At 34.0% G+C, this 16,390-nt stretch overlaps 1 long non-coding RNA gene across 1 annotated transcript; it reads right to left on the bottom strand.

The window, feature by feature from the left end:
- Positions 1–8,211: 8,211 nt before the first annotated feature.
- Positions 8,212–15,938, bottom strand: LOC127948522 (uncharacterized). The gene is made up of 2 exons (XR_008152098.1): positions 15,859–15,938; positions 8,212–8,605 (listed from the first exon to the last, which is right to left on the bottom strand). It is a non-coding gene; the product is annotated as an uncharacterized LOC127948522 (long non-coding RNA).
- Between the last annotated feature and the right edge of the window lie 452 nt (positions 15,939–16,390).

Raw genomic sequence — 16,390 nt, 5'->3', positions numbered from 1 at the left:
ATGCTGTTTGTAATTAAGATAAGTGTACAGCTGACATGAACTCACAATGAACAATACATCTTAATGTTAATTTCAGAATTTACTAAAATTTTGAAAAACAAAGTGGTTTCTGTTTTAATGTTAATGTACTGTAGCGTGAACTACTGTACGATGAAAAATGACTAACTGTTTTATTAACTAACATTACCAAAGATTAATACATGAATGCTGTAAGACTTATAATAAAAAAAAAATAAAAAAAGCAAGATTTCAAAATGAATTCAAACTTGACTTTTAATGTAATCTCTGTATTCGTACTGTATGTTTTATAATAGATGTCTCGTTTTTGTCTATTTTTTTTTTTCTCTTCTAAGGAAAACATCCAAGGCAAAGTTGAAAGTTTAATGAATCATAATTGATTTATGAAAGCACACAATTTGAGCAATAAATAGTCCTCTTTTAATGAATGACCCCTAAATGCATTTTTTTTTTACCACAGCACTATAAAGAACCTCTATATAAAGCCAAGGGCTCAAGAGTAAAATAAGTCCAGTTCTGCAGTGGAAACCCAGAAAACACTTTGTCTGGAGTGCAAGTTAATCTTTGACCTCGGACATGGATTCCAGACAGTTTCCCTTTGACCCGCAGACAACAGAACTGGAACTACACTTGCTTTAACACGTGAGCTGATACAAAGATTTACAGCCAGGGACAAGAGAGTTCAACACTCTGCGGTGAGTCTTCTCACAAAGGTATCAATACATACTGCATGTTCGCTGTACTGTACAGTTCTTTTTAAACTTCTCCAAGAGAAGTCAGTGATACAGAAACAGGATTACTGGTGTCTTAACTCATCATAACCAGAAGATAATATTTTCTTACAGATGGCGGGACAGACTGAGTGCTTCACTAATATATGAAGGCACAAACTGTTCTTTTAACCCCTCAAACATGTTCACAGCAAATGTTGGTCTGGAGATACAGTACGACGACCTAATATTGCTTTCGCTGGACGGATCTGAGTCTAATGGCAAACCAGAAAGAACAAGAATATCTGTTTTTATTTTCTCTCTCTCTCCACCACATGCAGTAATTCAAAAGACATTGATGTTAATTAACAGGCCAATTGTACTCATTCTACTTTACAGCTCTACTTTCGGCATTTGCTAAGAAAATGAAGTAAAATTAGCAATACTATGAAATGGTATCATGATTTTAAATAACTGTTGTCTATTTGAAAATATAAACGTAATTTATTCCTGTGATCAGTTGTATTTTCAGCATCATTACTCCGATCTTCACTGTCACATGATCGTCCAGAAATCAATCTAATATGATGATTTGCAGCTCAAGCATATTCAAAAAAGAAAAGAAAAAAAGTTGTTATGCAACTATTCATTTATTTATAACATTTTCAATGGTGTTTTGTATATATTTTAAACAACAAACCCTTTTTTTGGTGGTCATTTCTGAAGAGAAACATGTCTACTAAAAGAGCAGTCTTAATATAGCTGGATTCATCATTATCCATGAACATCTGCAGCAACACATACTTTCATAACTCTGCAATTATCGATGATCACACACAAGGGTTGTTAGGCTAGTTTCCCTTCCAAAATGCTCTTAAAGAGCCACGGCTTAAATTAGTCTGCAACACAACAGCTCTCTGACAATTTCATTTGCACAGCTCCAGTGAATTATTCAACCCCCTAATTGTCTGTCTCTCTCTCTGTCTGTCTTCCTATGTTTTCCTGTCTGCTTTTCTCCCGCCCCTTGTCCTAGACTCTTCACGGCTGTTATTTATAAAACTTAAACCATTTAATTACACGTTAGCTCCCATTTGCTATCATGGAGCTAAACCAATTTTCTTTTAAGTAGTTACGTAATAGTAGGTTTAGAGGTTATACTTTTCCAACATTAGTGCAAGAGGTGTGCATTTGTAAAGCAATTTGCTAACTTAACCGAGCATGTAGTTTATTTAAATATGCAAATCATCAATTTGTCAGTGAACTCAATTTTCATGTTAATGACATTAAACAATTTGAATGTAGATAAATGCCTTATTCTCTTAAATTAAGGACAAATGCTGTCAGTTTCCTAATGAATCGGTCTCCAATTGTTGAATAAAGCTACTTTGCGCAAGATTTAATTGCATGTTATATGTTATAATTAAAAGATCTTGTTATATCTAAAAGCTTTTAACACAAAGTCAACTGAAATAGACTCACATAATTGCTAACATTCCCTGATTTTCCACAATAACTAATTAATCAAGAGTCTAAAGCAGCTTTAAAATTGTTCAGCCTCCAAAAAAGATTGAAAAAATGGCATCGCACATACTGCTACATGGCATTACAACCAAATAAATAATTAAGTGGTAGAGCATTGCGTCAGTACCACAAAAGGTTGTGGGTTCAATTCCCAGGGAACAAACATACTGGTTTAAAAAACAAACAAAATAAATGTATAGCCAGAATGCTTTGGATAAAAGCATCTGCTAAATTCATAAATGTAAATGTAATATTTACTCATATAGAACATATTCTAGATGGAGTGCAAAACTAAACTTTTTCTTGCACTTACAAGAACATAATCGGCTTTTTTGAGTTAAAAATATAAAAAGGTTGATGGACACTGCTCCTATTCAGCTAGTCATGTAGCAATGTACGCTGGCAATGTGACACAAGACATTTAAGGCCCATAGAGCTGCTTTGAAACAACTTGGATTGTGAAAAGCTCTGTACAAGTAGAAAAGACTTGACATTGCACGTCGCTCAGTGATTGTGCAGAGAACACCTTGCTGTTTAGGATTGAAACGTAACCATTTTATACAATTTTTTTTTTTTGTTTGTTTAAATGTTGTTTAAATGTTAAGTGTTTAGCAGTACATCACTGGCTTCGTGACATAAAATCTAGATAAATAAAATTACATTTATCAAGGATGCATTTAATTTATCCAAAATAAGAATACATATATTTATAATATGATGAAATTTCCATAAAAAAAAAAAAAACAAAAAAAAATATATATATATATTCTTTTGAATTTTCTACTCATCAAAGAAGCCTGAAATAAAATGTACCATGGTTTCCACAAAAATACTGTATAAAACAGCACAGATGTGTTCAACGTTGATAAATAATATATGTTTCCTGAGCAGCAAATCAGCAGATTGATTGAATGATTTCTGTAGGGTAATGTGACACTGAAAACTGGAATAATGATGCTGTAAATTCAGCTCTGATCACAAGAATAAATAACATTATAAAACACACATTCACATAGAAAAGTTATTTTAAATGTTAATGATATTTAACAATTTTACAGTATTTTTGTAAAAAAAAATGCAGCCTCCTTGAGCATAAGAGACTTCACACTGAAAACTAAAATTTTGAGAAAGGTACTCACAGACCGAGAATGAACTGCTATTAATGACATATAATTTGCACGTTTGCACACGTATGGTTACACTCATCATAGCGTAATGCATTTCTCATAGCTGCTTGTTTCTGAATAAATTTCCTCCAGAGAGCATCCTAAAGCAGACAAGCGCAAAGTGCCATTCTGTGTGTAACATTTGGTGGTAAATTCAAAGCGACAAAAGCATGAATAAAACAGTAAAGCTGGCATCTCATCTTCTGTTACAGTGGTAAACAGCTGGCGCTAGTATTCATTGCGCTACTCATGCTGATGACGCAAATGTACAGTACCATCAGTACACAAAATACACCAATGAGAGAATCAAGTACTATTTAGAAAAAAATTAAATAAAATAATAAAATAAATCATTGCAAAATAAACCACCTTACATTCAACTGTCCAGATAAGGCTCCAGCTTTTCTCTGTAGGCTTTGAGATCCTTGAATAGTCACAATAGAGCTGTCAATGTACTAACAACCTCCTATTTATCATTTTAGCTTACATTCAAAGAAAGTTTTTATCAGAAAAGAGACTGTATTGACCTCTGAAAGAGGCCATTTTACGTAGACGTCAACAAGCACTTTTTCCACCTGAAAGTCAATACAAATCCAGTTTAGTCCAAATGCAAGTTTTACATCTTTACCTCAATAGCTGTCTGTAAATCTGTAAATCTGAGTCTAAATTAATAAAAAAAAAATATATAATAATAATAAAAAATGACAAATAGATGCTTGAATTAGTGTTGCCTAATCGTTCTGACCCTTCAATCTGGCTGCTTTTGGATGGATATGCATTTGCATGCCTGCATAAGAACTAACCAACAAAACGAGCTTAAAGGGGTCAAATGACGTTGCTAAAAAGAACATTATTTTGTGTATTTGGTGTAATGCAATGCGTTTATGTGGTTTAATGTAAAAAAAAAAAAAAAAGAAAAAAAAAAACACACATAATGTACATAAATTTTGCTCCCTTTGCACCAAAATTGCAACATTGACATACTTTTTTACTTGAAGGAAACTATAAATAAAAAGTAATATAAATAATGATACAAAATAACCATTTATTCATATCCATATATTTATTCTATTAAGTTTAGTTTTTTTTTATAGACTATTTTATCATTAACTAATATTTCAAATGAGGTTTTATTATATATATATATATATATATATATATATATATATATATATATATATATATATATATATATATATATATATATATATAATTATTTTTGTTTGTGTGTTTGTTTGTTTTTTAGTCTAGGCTTTATTAATTGGTTATATGTTTGCCATTTATATAATTTTTCTTTTTTTTTTTTACACAGACACACAAACACACACACACATACATGCATACACACACACACACACACACACACACACACACACATATATATATATATATATATATATATATATATATATATATATATATATATATATATATATATATATACAGAGAGAGAGAGAGAGATTACATAAAACAACAGTTTAAAAAAAAAAACATCAAACTTGTCCACGAGGAAAATATACAATAATACACTCATTCTTAATTAATATATTTGCTTAAACATGGAAATATAATCACTAAATAATGACTTCAAGTTTGAAGTGCCACTGTATGCCTTCAAAAGACTTGAAATATCGTTCACCAGGCATATGGATGATTTGTATGATAGATCTTAGCCTTTTTTTTGGGTCATGTCATTTGAAATCACCATTCACTTTGTTTCTATGGAGAAGCTGCCTAAGGACATTCTGCCTCAAATCTGCTTTTGTGCTGTGCAGAAGAAAGCAAGCAATACAACAGCGAAACAGCACGGGGGTAAGTAAACGATAGGAACATTTTCTTTTCTGTGCAAACTACTCCTTTAGCTTGTCAACTGTTCCCCATATGAAAAAAAAAAAAAAGAAACATTTTCTTCCTCATTTCGTAAACTTTTACTGTACATCCTTTGTATCATATAACATGGCGATTTTTTCACCCCAAGGGGTGTTAGCATTCCTGTGCAGCCCTCAATTCGTTGTAACATTTGATGAACGTTGCGTTCCAGGTAAACACAAGGATCGCCGAGGTAAAAGCTCTTTTAAAGGTCACTTTTATCCATCACAAGGCAAGTGTGTGCATGAAGAAGACATCAGCTCCCTTGACGCATGATCTTAAATATATTCGTAAGGGCCTAGTTGCGATGTGGAAGGCCAGAGAGGTTAGCTCTTTTTTTTTACTGTTATGTTATTTCTTTCCCTCCACCCCTGAAATGACAAGAGGCCAAGAGGTCACATGCTGATACCCTTTACCTTTGCTTTTATTGTTTGATTGATGCCACGGAGGACTGACTCAGCGGTGCTTTATTTTCTTCTAGCATGAGCTTTGAACTGATGCCTGTAAAGCGAAGCATGTAAATGGTTTGATGATATAAAGCAGCAGTTGTGATGATTTGTGTTGAGACAAAGAAGAGGGGGCTTATTTGATGGCACGTTGGCACAATAAAGAGAGGATGTCAAATAATTAGGAGTGTAAATGTGTGCGCAGGACGCAGACATAGCTGTGTCTCACACATTTCTAGAGACTTCTTCAGTGAATAAGCAGCACTTAAACCAGGGAGGTCTTTAATACCTGGAGGGAATGATCTGTTGGCTATAACAAGCATCTCACATGACAGTTACATGGCTGGTGCAGGACTGTACCTGCAGACTATCCTGAGTGCTTTTAATTCTCAGTGGAAATATATGGCATTTATACATATATACTGTGTAATATTGTTTATAATATGTTAGAATATTTTATTAATTATATTATAAATATATTTACATACTAAAAATGAAATATGGGTAAATTAATGTAGTAAATGTATTGCTTAAGACATTATATACACAATCATTTTCATTTATGTATTATTTATATTTTTATATATGAATAGCAAACATAAACATGGGGAATTTACTACATTGTAATAAATACATGTTATATTGCAATGACTGTAATAAAATTTATTTGGTATCGGATCGATACCAAATTTTGCAGTATTGCCCACCACTAACACAGTGCACTGTAATTTTCATTTATTTGTATACTTTTATTTTTACACAGTAATCACAAAAAATATATACATATAAATTAAAATTTCTTTTTACATTTTATACATACCTTGCATAGTATAGTGCTATACTATGTAGCATGCATCTTTCTTTTATCAGTTTTATCAGATGCCATAAGAAATATAGTGCCTCTAAAATATGCACATATGCCTGCAGTTCTCCCACATCATGATACTACTTGGGAATAGCATACTTGGAACAGATATACATATTTACTGAAGCATTGAATTAATTAGACCTGTGAATATGCATTGTTATCCAGCTGTCTAACTGAGCAATGACTGTAGATATCTAGGGATATTAATGTTCTTTTGGACCTTTAAATACACATAGCATAAATAATGATCATAATTACACTGTTCTTTCGACACCCAATTTTTTTTTTACTGTAGTTATCTAGCATATATTTATATTTTGTACAGTATATATCTGGAAAAAGATTGTCCTCAGATGTATAAAAAGTACAGCTAAAATGGCCCTAAAAACCTTGGACAGAGGGATGGGATTGCAGATCACAGTGTTATTCTTTTGTTCAACTCAAGCGGAAATGGCGGAAATATTCATTCACGGGGAAAAAAAAAGAATATCCCAGGCCATGGGCCAAATGTTTAACCATGCATCACCAATTCAGATAAGGTCATGATTTATCTAGGGCTCTCTGTCATTAGTGGATGTAATGAAGCTATCTTTATCACACAAGCTGCATTTGTTCATTTAAATGAGCTGCGCTTAGGTCATGGTGGCTAGTTCTCTGATATTTATATTGTTAATCAATATGTAGCTGTCGTTTCCCATATGCAATATAGAAAAAAAAAAAAAAAAAAAAAAAAAAAAACACTTTATAACTGACCATTTGAACCCTCCGCCACCAATCAAGAGAGCACTTTCAACAAGAAATTCATTAACCTCCTTCCACCTTCTAATCCACACTTTGGTCTGTAAATTTCACTCTGGTAATTTATCACAGACATGCAAACAGAAGTAAGTCCCTTAAGCTACAGTAATGATGAGACCCCGGCTCAGGTCAGATAACCCCGGTGTGGTCACATGTCTGTCAGCGAAGGCCGGGAGACTTGGTTTCATCATATTTAAATGGAAATCACTAGCCTAAAAGCTATAAGGAAGAAATCATGGTGAAATGATACTTAAATTAAAGTTGTGACTTGAAAAGGAATGAGAAATATTTGCCAGTAAGGCCATCGTGAACTGGTTTATAGAATGATGACAGCATTTTCATGTTCGGGAAAGTGTCCTTTTAAATCTTCTGTATAAAACAATGCCTGAGAGATTTTTCATACCTCTGTAGCCTCAAAGGGAGCATGTGAAGTTCAACCTCCTGGCAATTATGAATATTTTTTGTTGCCCCATCACCGTCATGTCATAAGAAAACAATAAGAAGAGGTTTCCTTTGCACTACTGGCCAAATGTGCATTCATTCAAATTTGCTTTAAAACAATTTCCCTTATATCAATAAGAACGGCATTAAGTAAGATGAAAGATAAACATTCAGATATCCTCCTTCAGCGAAGCAATGATTGAATCATATCCCAAGAGCAGATCATGGAAAATATATATATATATTTTTTTAAATCAGCAATGTTTATGAATCCACACATAGAAGATCTGATATCAAAGTATAAAGTGATAAAAAAATGATTTTGGTTGGAGGAAATCAAAATATCAAAGAGAATATACATTAAAGGGGTCATATTATATATTTTTTGTATTTATTTATTTTTTTCCCCAATGTCCACTTACAGCATAAGTGAAGCCAACAATTTTGATTTTGCAACTTAGAAGGAAGTTTTGACTTCTGAAAGTTAAAGTACATTTTCACGGTACATCAAGTACATCTTTTATCTCCAAAGATCAAGGAGAATTTGATTCCTCATGATATGAGCCCTTTAACAATGACTATGGCATGGAGAACCAGCTGTCATCTTAATATGGTTTGAGTCCAAGCAAGCAACCTCTCATCATCCTAAGCCTCAATGTCAGGTCTGCACACATCTCCTCCAGGCCATGAAGCACAAAGGTCAGAGAAACCGATAGTGATGTTTCCCCTGAGCTTCTGTATCCACCAATAAAGAGATACTGCAGGAGACTGGGATGAAAGCAGAGAGAGGAATTTGATATGCAAATCATTTCTATCTGATATGCAAATCATTTCTACAATTTCTTGATTATTCAATTTGATCTAAGCCTATAAATTACTACTTCCTGATAGCTACAATTATGTTTAATAGAAACAACATAATTCAACAACTCGACCATTAGGCTTTTTCAAGAAAAAAGAAAGGGTTGGAGAAGGTGCTTGAGTAGAATTATTTTGATATCTGCCTGTTGTCTAGACTCTTTTTAAATAAAACCCTTAGTTAACCTGCCAAGAGAGAAAAAAAGAAAGCTGTCCAAGATTAGCAGTATCACATTAAGCATTACACACACTTAGACATTTACATTTGATTCCCTAAACACCTATCAAAAAAACAAAAACAGACAAAAGAGGAAGGTTCTGGGTTTATTTAGGCAAGTGTAACCTAAATTGCCGTATAAATAAAATGCTATTCAGGAAAATAGCATTTGGAGTAACAGTAGTAACAGTCTTGAACTAATTTTGGTGACATTGTATTTATAAGGTGTCCTTGTTACATGTTTCATGTACTTACTATTATAATACCTGTACATATGGTAAGCTAAAACAAGTTTAATAAACTGGGGTGGTATTATTATACAATTATATACTATTAAATATTTCAGCACCGTCAGGGCTGAACTGAATGGCTGGTGGTTAGAATACAACTGTAAATGCTCAGAAAAAATTACATCAAGTAAACAAAACTAGGTACTGAACTAAACCTTGGGGAACAGACTTGTGACCTCAGACATGATACCCTTTAAACTGGATGCCATGAGTCTGATCTGTAAAATATTTAACGGTCTATCCTACCACATTGTCAGAAAAGTGAATGTTAACTAGACTCTTTGTAGGAACATCACATCTGACAGCGTCAAAGCCATTCAACAAATCACAAAACAGAGGCAGACAGCATGTCGCATGATCAAGGGTTTCACTTATGTTCAGTCCCCAGTCACGGCAGTGCAAAGAGTACAGTGATTTGAACACAAAATAATTTATTTGGCATTAAATTTAGATTTTGCACAGATCTGGTCAAACATTTCAAATTGACATGTTTCAAAAATGACATATAAAATGTATTAAGGAATCTGGGGTCAGATAGGGGGAATAGTATTCTTCTTTCAGAATAGTAATATTCTTTCAGACAAAGAATATCTCAATTCTGCAATCCAATCTGTAATATCAGTATAAAGGCATACTTGCTATACAATCCCTAATTCCAATATAGAAAGCCAGTGGGTGAAATAATGGCAGTTTCATTGTTGTAGTCAGCAGCTACCAGAAAAGGAAAATATCAAGTGGCACCGATTCAGAAATAGATCTACAATATTTCTTGTATGTGTGCCGAAATAAAGTCCACTTATATCAAGGTCAGAAAACTAGTCAAATGAACAATAAACGGGAAAAACAAGGCTCAAGAATTTGCTTTATGTACAGGTACATCTCAATGAATTAGAATATTGTGGTAAAGTTCATTTATTTCAGTAACTCAACTCAAATTGTGAAACGTGTGTATTAAATTGATTCTTACAAGTCTTTGGTTGTTTTAAGTGAGATGATTTTGGGTTGCATTTAACAGAAACCCACCATTGATGTCAACTGATGTCATCAACAAATAAGAATACTTCAAAAGACCTTGGCCTTCTGGAAAGCATATTCATTTACTGTACATGTACTCAATACTTGATAGGGGCTTATTTTGCTTAAATTACTGCCTCAATTCAGCGTGGAATGGAGGTGATCAGTTTGTGGCACTGCTGAGGGGCTATAGATGCCCAGGTTTCTTTGACAGTGGCCTTCAGGTCATCAGCATATTTTGCTCTCTTGCTTCTCAAATTCCTCTTGCCAATAGCCCATATATTGTCTATGGCCATTTAACTAACTTTCGGTGCTTTTGGCAGTGTGGGCATGTGCCAAATCTTGCTGGAAAATGAAATCAGCATCTTCAAAAAGCTGGTCGGCAGAAGGAAGCATGAAGTGCTCCAAAATTTGTTGGTAAACGGGTGCAGTGACTTTGGTTTAAAAAACAACAACATATGGGACCAACACTAGCAGATGACATTACACCCCAAATCATCACAGACTGTGGAAACTTAACACTTGACTTAAAGCAAGTTGGGCTATGAGCTTCTCCACGCTTCCTCCAGACTCTAAGACCTTGGTTTCCAAATGAAATGCAAAACTTGCTCTCTTCTGAAAAGAGGACTTTGGTCCACTGGACAACAGTCGAGTTCTTCTTCTTCTTAACCCAGATAAGACGCCTCTGATGTTGTCTGTGGTTCAGGAGTGGCTTTACAAGAGGGATATAACAACTGTAGCAAAATTCCTTGACATTATTTGTGTGTGGCGGCTCTTGATGCCTTGACCCCAGCCTCAGTACATTTCTTGTGAAGTTCACTCAAATTCTTGAATCGATTTTGCTTGACAATCCTCATAATGCTCCGGTTCTATTGGTTAGTTGTGCATCTTTTTCCTCCACACTTTTTCCTTCCACTCAACTTTCTGTTAACATGCTTGGATACAGCACTCTGTGAACAGCCAGATTCTTTTGCAATGAACGTTTGTAGCTTACCCTCCTTGTGAAGGGTGTCAATGATTGTCTTCTGGACAGCTGTCAGATCAGCAGTCTTCCCTGTGATTGTGTAGCCTAGTTAATCAAACCAAGAGACCATTTCGAAGGCTCAGGAAACCTTTGCAGGTGTTTGGGGTTGATTAGCTGATTGGCATGTCACCATATTCTGTTGAGTGAATTGGTGGGTTTTTGTTAAAGAGCCAGTAAGATGAAAATTCTAAGCTTCCTATCACTGTTTATAAGTCCTGTACATTAGTTTTAAAACCATCCAAGGTTAAAAAACATTGTCATTTTGTCAAAATATCATTTTAAAATTACCTCAATTCTCAGAGATCCCCAAACGGTTCACGCGAAGCCGTTCAAAAGATTCAGTTTCCTTAAACCCCAGCTTTCGGTAGCATACGGTGTTCTGATTGGTCAACTAACATAGTAAGGTTTGATTGGTTGTTCCGCACACACCACCACAGTAAACTTTGCGTTAGCATCTGTTTGGGGTGAATTATGTCTTATTCCTCTCATCACGAAGCAAACAGTAAAATAAAAAACTTGAACAGTCTCGCTGCTTTTTCTCCTGTGTGGGTGTATTCAAGCCGCGCGCTTCAGTTTGAATCTGAATTAGCGCGTTCAGCGCGGGGGGCGTGCGAAGAGAGACATGAAAAACAGACATCGTGTTGTTTTCATATGGATTACTTTATCACAGAATATCTGTTTTTTATAGATCTCTCTCATGTCTCTTCGTTGAGTATTCACGGAGTTACACTTCATTTTAATGACGTGTTTGTACATGACGATCAGTACAAACAAAGGCTGCAGGCAGCACACATACTGATAAGACGCTCGGCAGAAAACAGACACATAACTTCATAATCATACTTTGCGTTGTGATTCGGAGATACTCGTTGTTCTAAATAAATTTGGTAATGGACCATCTTTTATGGCCAAACGCTTTGAAAATCCCGCTGTACTCACCGAGATTAGAAAAGCCGTCATCAGTGAAATGTTGTGTACACAACAAAAGGGATTTGTTGGACTGCTCTGGTATTGTGGTGAAAATGAATTTTAGCCATTGGTTCTTCTGATCTTCATTCTTTGGCAGTGAAAATAAAACAAAAGGTCTCCTCGACATGATGCTCTCACACCAACCAGAGCGTCTGTGTGGGGGGTGGGGCAGTTCAGAGTTCCGTTTCTCCCAAAACGGTAGGCGGAGATTATTATGCAAAGTGCTCCTAGTGACGTACATAGAGATGGGCAAAAGATTTGAAATCTATAACAACTTGTTTCAGCGATTCAGAGTCGACTCCTTACTTTAGAAGCCAATAACTTTATAAATTGTGTACTTTTTGGTTTAATTATTTGCACATTGTTTACACTGATGGACAGCTACATCACACACTGTAATACAGGTAATTTTTGATTTCCCATCTTTGTGGCTCTTTAAATGTGAGCCAAAATCATCACAATTAAAAGAACCAAAGACTTAAACTACTTCAGTCTGTGTCCACTGAATTTATTTAATACACAAGTTTCATAATTTGAGTTCAAGTACTGAAATAAATTAACTTTTCCACAACATTCTAATTCATTGAGATGCTCCTGTTCTACAGGAAATCAGTCAACATACACAATGACTAATGAAATAAATCAATAGGCTAAATCAAGTGGCTAAGTTAAAGCCAACCAACAGAGTTTGCTGTAGAAGTAAGGACAAGGCTATGGTCTTTAACTTTATCTTTAACAGTTGCAACCCTGAAAAACATTACCTTCACAAGGACTTTATAACATTAACTTAAGTAGAACAGTCCAAATATACTGTAAAACACACACACACACACACACACACACACACACAGTACATACATTTTATATATAAGAACAAATTTATACATATTTATACATTGAGAAAAAAAGTCAGCATTCTTCCATTTTAGACAGTTTTAGTCTATTTTTTTTAGCTTGCTGTGGTTGCATTTTCACAACATACTGTATGTGTGTGAAACAGCTTCAGAGGAACCTTTACAGAGATCTCATCCAGTGTAACGTTATCTTCCTCTTCCCACTCTGTTTTTAAAATACCATTATTCCTTGAAGGATAGAAACATGAACCCCAGCAACAAGTTCACTCGGCGAGGCCTTAAAAAGAACTTCAATCTTGAACTGTATCAGCTCAGGGTGGCTGGAGAGCGAGCGGCAGTGAGTGAAAGAGATGTGATAAAGCGTGCGTGATGGAATTCGTGAAGAACCCAGCAGCTTACTTTGCAATCATAACAGCCTTTTAGATCCTGAAAAAACGACACTTTAGTCATGGACATCTGTACCTGTTAGCGCCATCGCCCTACCGTTGACATGAATGAGCTATAAATTAGTTTATTTTCAACCACAGAATGGCGAAATATCACATCTGTCAAATAAAGATATAACAATTTAAGACCAAGGTGGTCTTATTATTATTAATAATAATAATAATAATAATAATAATAATAATACACACCTGTTACACTGTTCAAATGACATTATACAGAACAAAATCAATTTATTTCCAACTGCTTACATTGTTTTGACTCAGAATGGCAATTGAGATTGGAGCCAGCTGAGAAAAACTGTGATACAAGACATACCAGGCAGGTGATTTGGGAGCATAGGTGTAGGTATAAGTTTGATACCCAGGAATCTTATTAATTGAAGTCCACGAGTGGAATAAGATGAGCTTTCTGTTTGACGTTCATCTGTTCATACTCATTTGCACCCATTAGCTGTCAGATTGATTCCTGTTACAATGGAGGTTCAAAACAAGTATGAATCTGTGGGTCTTTAAAATAAATACTAGGACTGCAAAGCTATCAGATATAATACGATGGTCCTTTTTTATGAATGATTATTGTATTTAAAGAACAACGCAACGAATAAAGAAAAAAACTGTATGGTCTTTCAAGTTGCATGTAAAATGTTTTTTTTTTTTTTTCATCTGATGCAAAGCTAAACTTTACGTCTTAAGTGTCATATGATCCCTAAGAAATAATTGTAATATACTAATATGCTAATTTGCTGCAACATTTCTTATTATTATCAGTTTTGAAAAGAGTTGTGCTGCTTCATATTTCAGTGGAAACTGAAATTCAATGCATCCTTACTGAATAAAAGTATTCATATCTTTTCCCCCAAAAAATAAAATAAATAAAAAACAAATAAATAAAACAAACAAAGAAATATACAACCTTGTCTCAAGACCAGCCTTAGAAATTTTTACAAGATGGCAAAATCATAATAGCTTATTTGAATTAACCAAAACATAACCATAAAGTCCAAATCTACAAACTGTATATAACTATAATCTTTTAAACAATCTACACAGCTTTAGGTCCAAAGATTTATACATTATTTATGTGAATTATTGTGCATTTTCCAGAGAGTGTTTTGTTTCAACACACATTTTCAAGAAAAAAAATATATAATAGTGCCTATATAATGGATTGAAACACTAAATTAGAATTACAATTTTCACAAAGTACATATGAGAAACGATGGCAAACACCGATCCAAATACAAAAAAAAAAAAAAAAAAAACTTTTAGTATGATTATTTACTGTAAATATATTATTATTCAGCATATTAAAATAATACTTTATATATTAATGTAAAGTTACATGTTTAAAAAATAAAAGAAAATGAATATCCCAATGTGTAGAAGTGAAATAAGAATTATGTTGTGAGAACGTGTTTGAATTTCCAGTTTTTTTTTTTTTTTTTTCATTTCGCCACTTGAATAAAAAGAGTTATTGTATTTCAAATTATTTAACAATTGTATTTTATCTCATTAGAAAAAAAAAAAAAAAAAAAAAAAAAAAAAAAAACCTCATCTAATTTATAATTGTAGAACTCAAAAGTTGTTTTGTGGCAAACATGGTCTTGCTGTCAGTGCACATGCTTAAACACAATGATCCGTGGTCTATTCCAAATTCACTTCTTGTTTTCATCATTTCCAAAATCCACACCAATCTCAGATCATCATTAAGAAAAGACTTTCATCAACTCTTTTTCAAAGTTCTGATAACATCAGAGGGAGTTTCTGGCCAATTATTCCTTTAAACTCTGGCACCCATTGTTCCTAAACACAATTAGGGAGACACGGTCTAATTTATCCGCAGTGCTGACATATGGGCATCGGTTCATAAAATGCCATAATTACCCAATAAAAATATGGGGCTGCTGATTTAACTGCTGTTAATTAGTGAAACAGACACAAACTTAAGGCAAGAATTTCCTAGCCATGAAACTTACATGGAATAATTAGCTGCAGAAATTCATTTGAAACTGCATGAATATTTAAAGAAACATGGAAATGATAATTAAAAATGTATGTTGTTTATTTAGCCACCCTCATGTCACTTTTATGGTGATCTAGGCAAAATATATTTTTGAGCATTTCCAAAATTTTAATTTAGATTTAGCTATAACCCATCCAAACCAGTGTGAAATGCCACGCTTTACTATAACTCTGTTGCAGCGACATACCAATCTTATTAACAATCACAAGCCACAGACAATTGAGAACAACATTATCACGTAGAGACAAGTCAGATAATGCATAATACAGTATATACATACACACACTTTAACACATTTATCCAGAGATCTATTGTATGAATCTTACCTGCAAGTAAAAATTATTTGCCATGTGCTTGGTTTGGCCTCAAGCAGCTGTGAGAGCTCCCCCCAATGGTTGGATGTATTCTTCTTCTTCTTCTTCTTCTTCTTCTTCTTCTTCTTCTTCTTCTTCATTTTTAACCGTGGTTAAAATCCAGCTTATTGGTGCATTACCGCCTCCATCTGTTATGGAGTGTGGATCAATCAGTAGATTTACAATCAAATTCCAGATCAGGACATGAGGATAAAAAATTGGAATAGGAGCAAAAAAACAAAACAAAAAAAAATCATATCCTATAATAAAGCCAAGTATTCCTTAAAAAAACGAATAGTTCTCTAACCTGAGCTCTTTCTGACATACTTCAGGTTGATTCACAAAACCAAGACACTCAATCACTTTTGCATAATTTTACTTCAGACTTAAATACAAACTTAAATAGCCTTGTACCTGATTGCTGATCTCTAAACTCTGAGCGATCAATTTGCAAGTACCTGGATAATTACAATATTCATTCTGCATTGTTCTGAATATATAGGCC

Source organism: Carassius gibelio, chromosome B1, assembly GCF_023724105.1.
Source record: "Carassius gibelio isolate Cgi1373 ecotype wild population from Czech Republic chromosome B1, carGib1.2-hapl.c, whole genome shotgun sequence".
Lineage (NCBI taxonomy): Eukaryota > Metazoa > Chordata > Actinopteri > Cypriniformes > Cyprinidae > Carassius > Carassius gibelio.
Note: the sequence above shows the minus strand (reverse complement) of the source record. Positions and strands in the feature narration are given on the sequence as shown.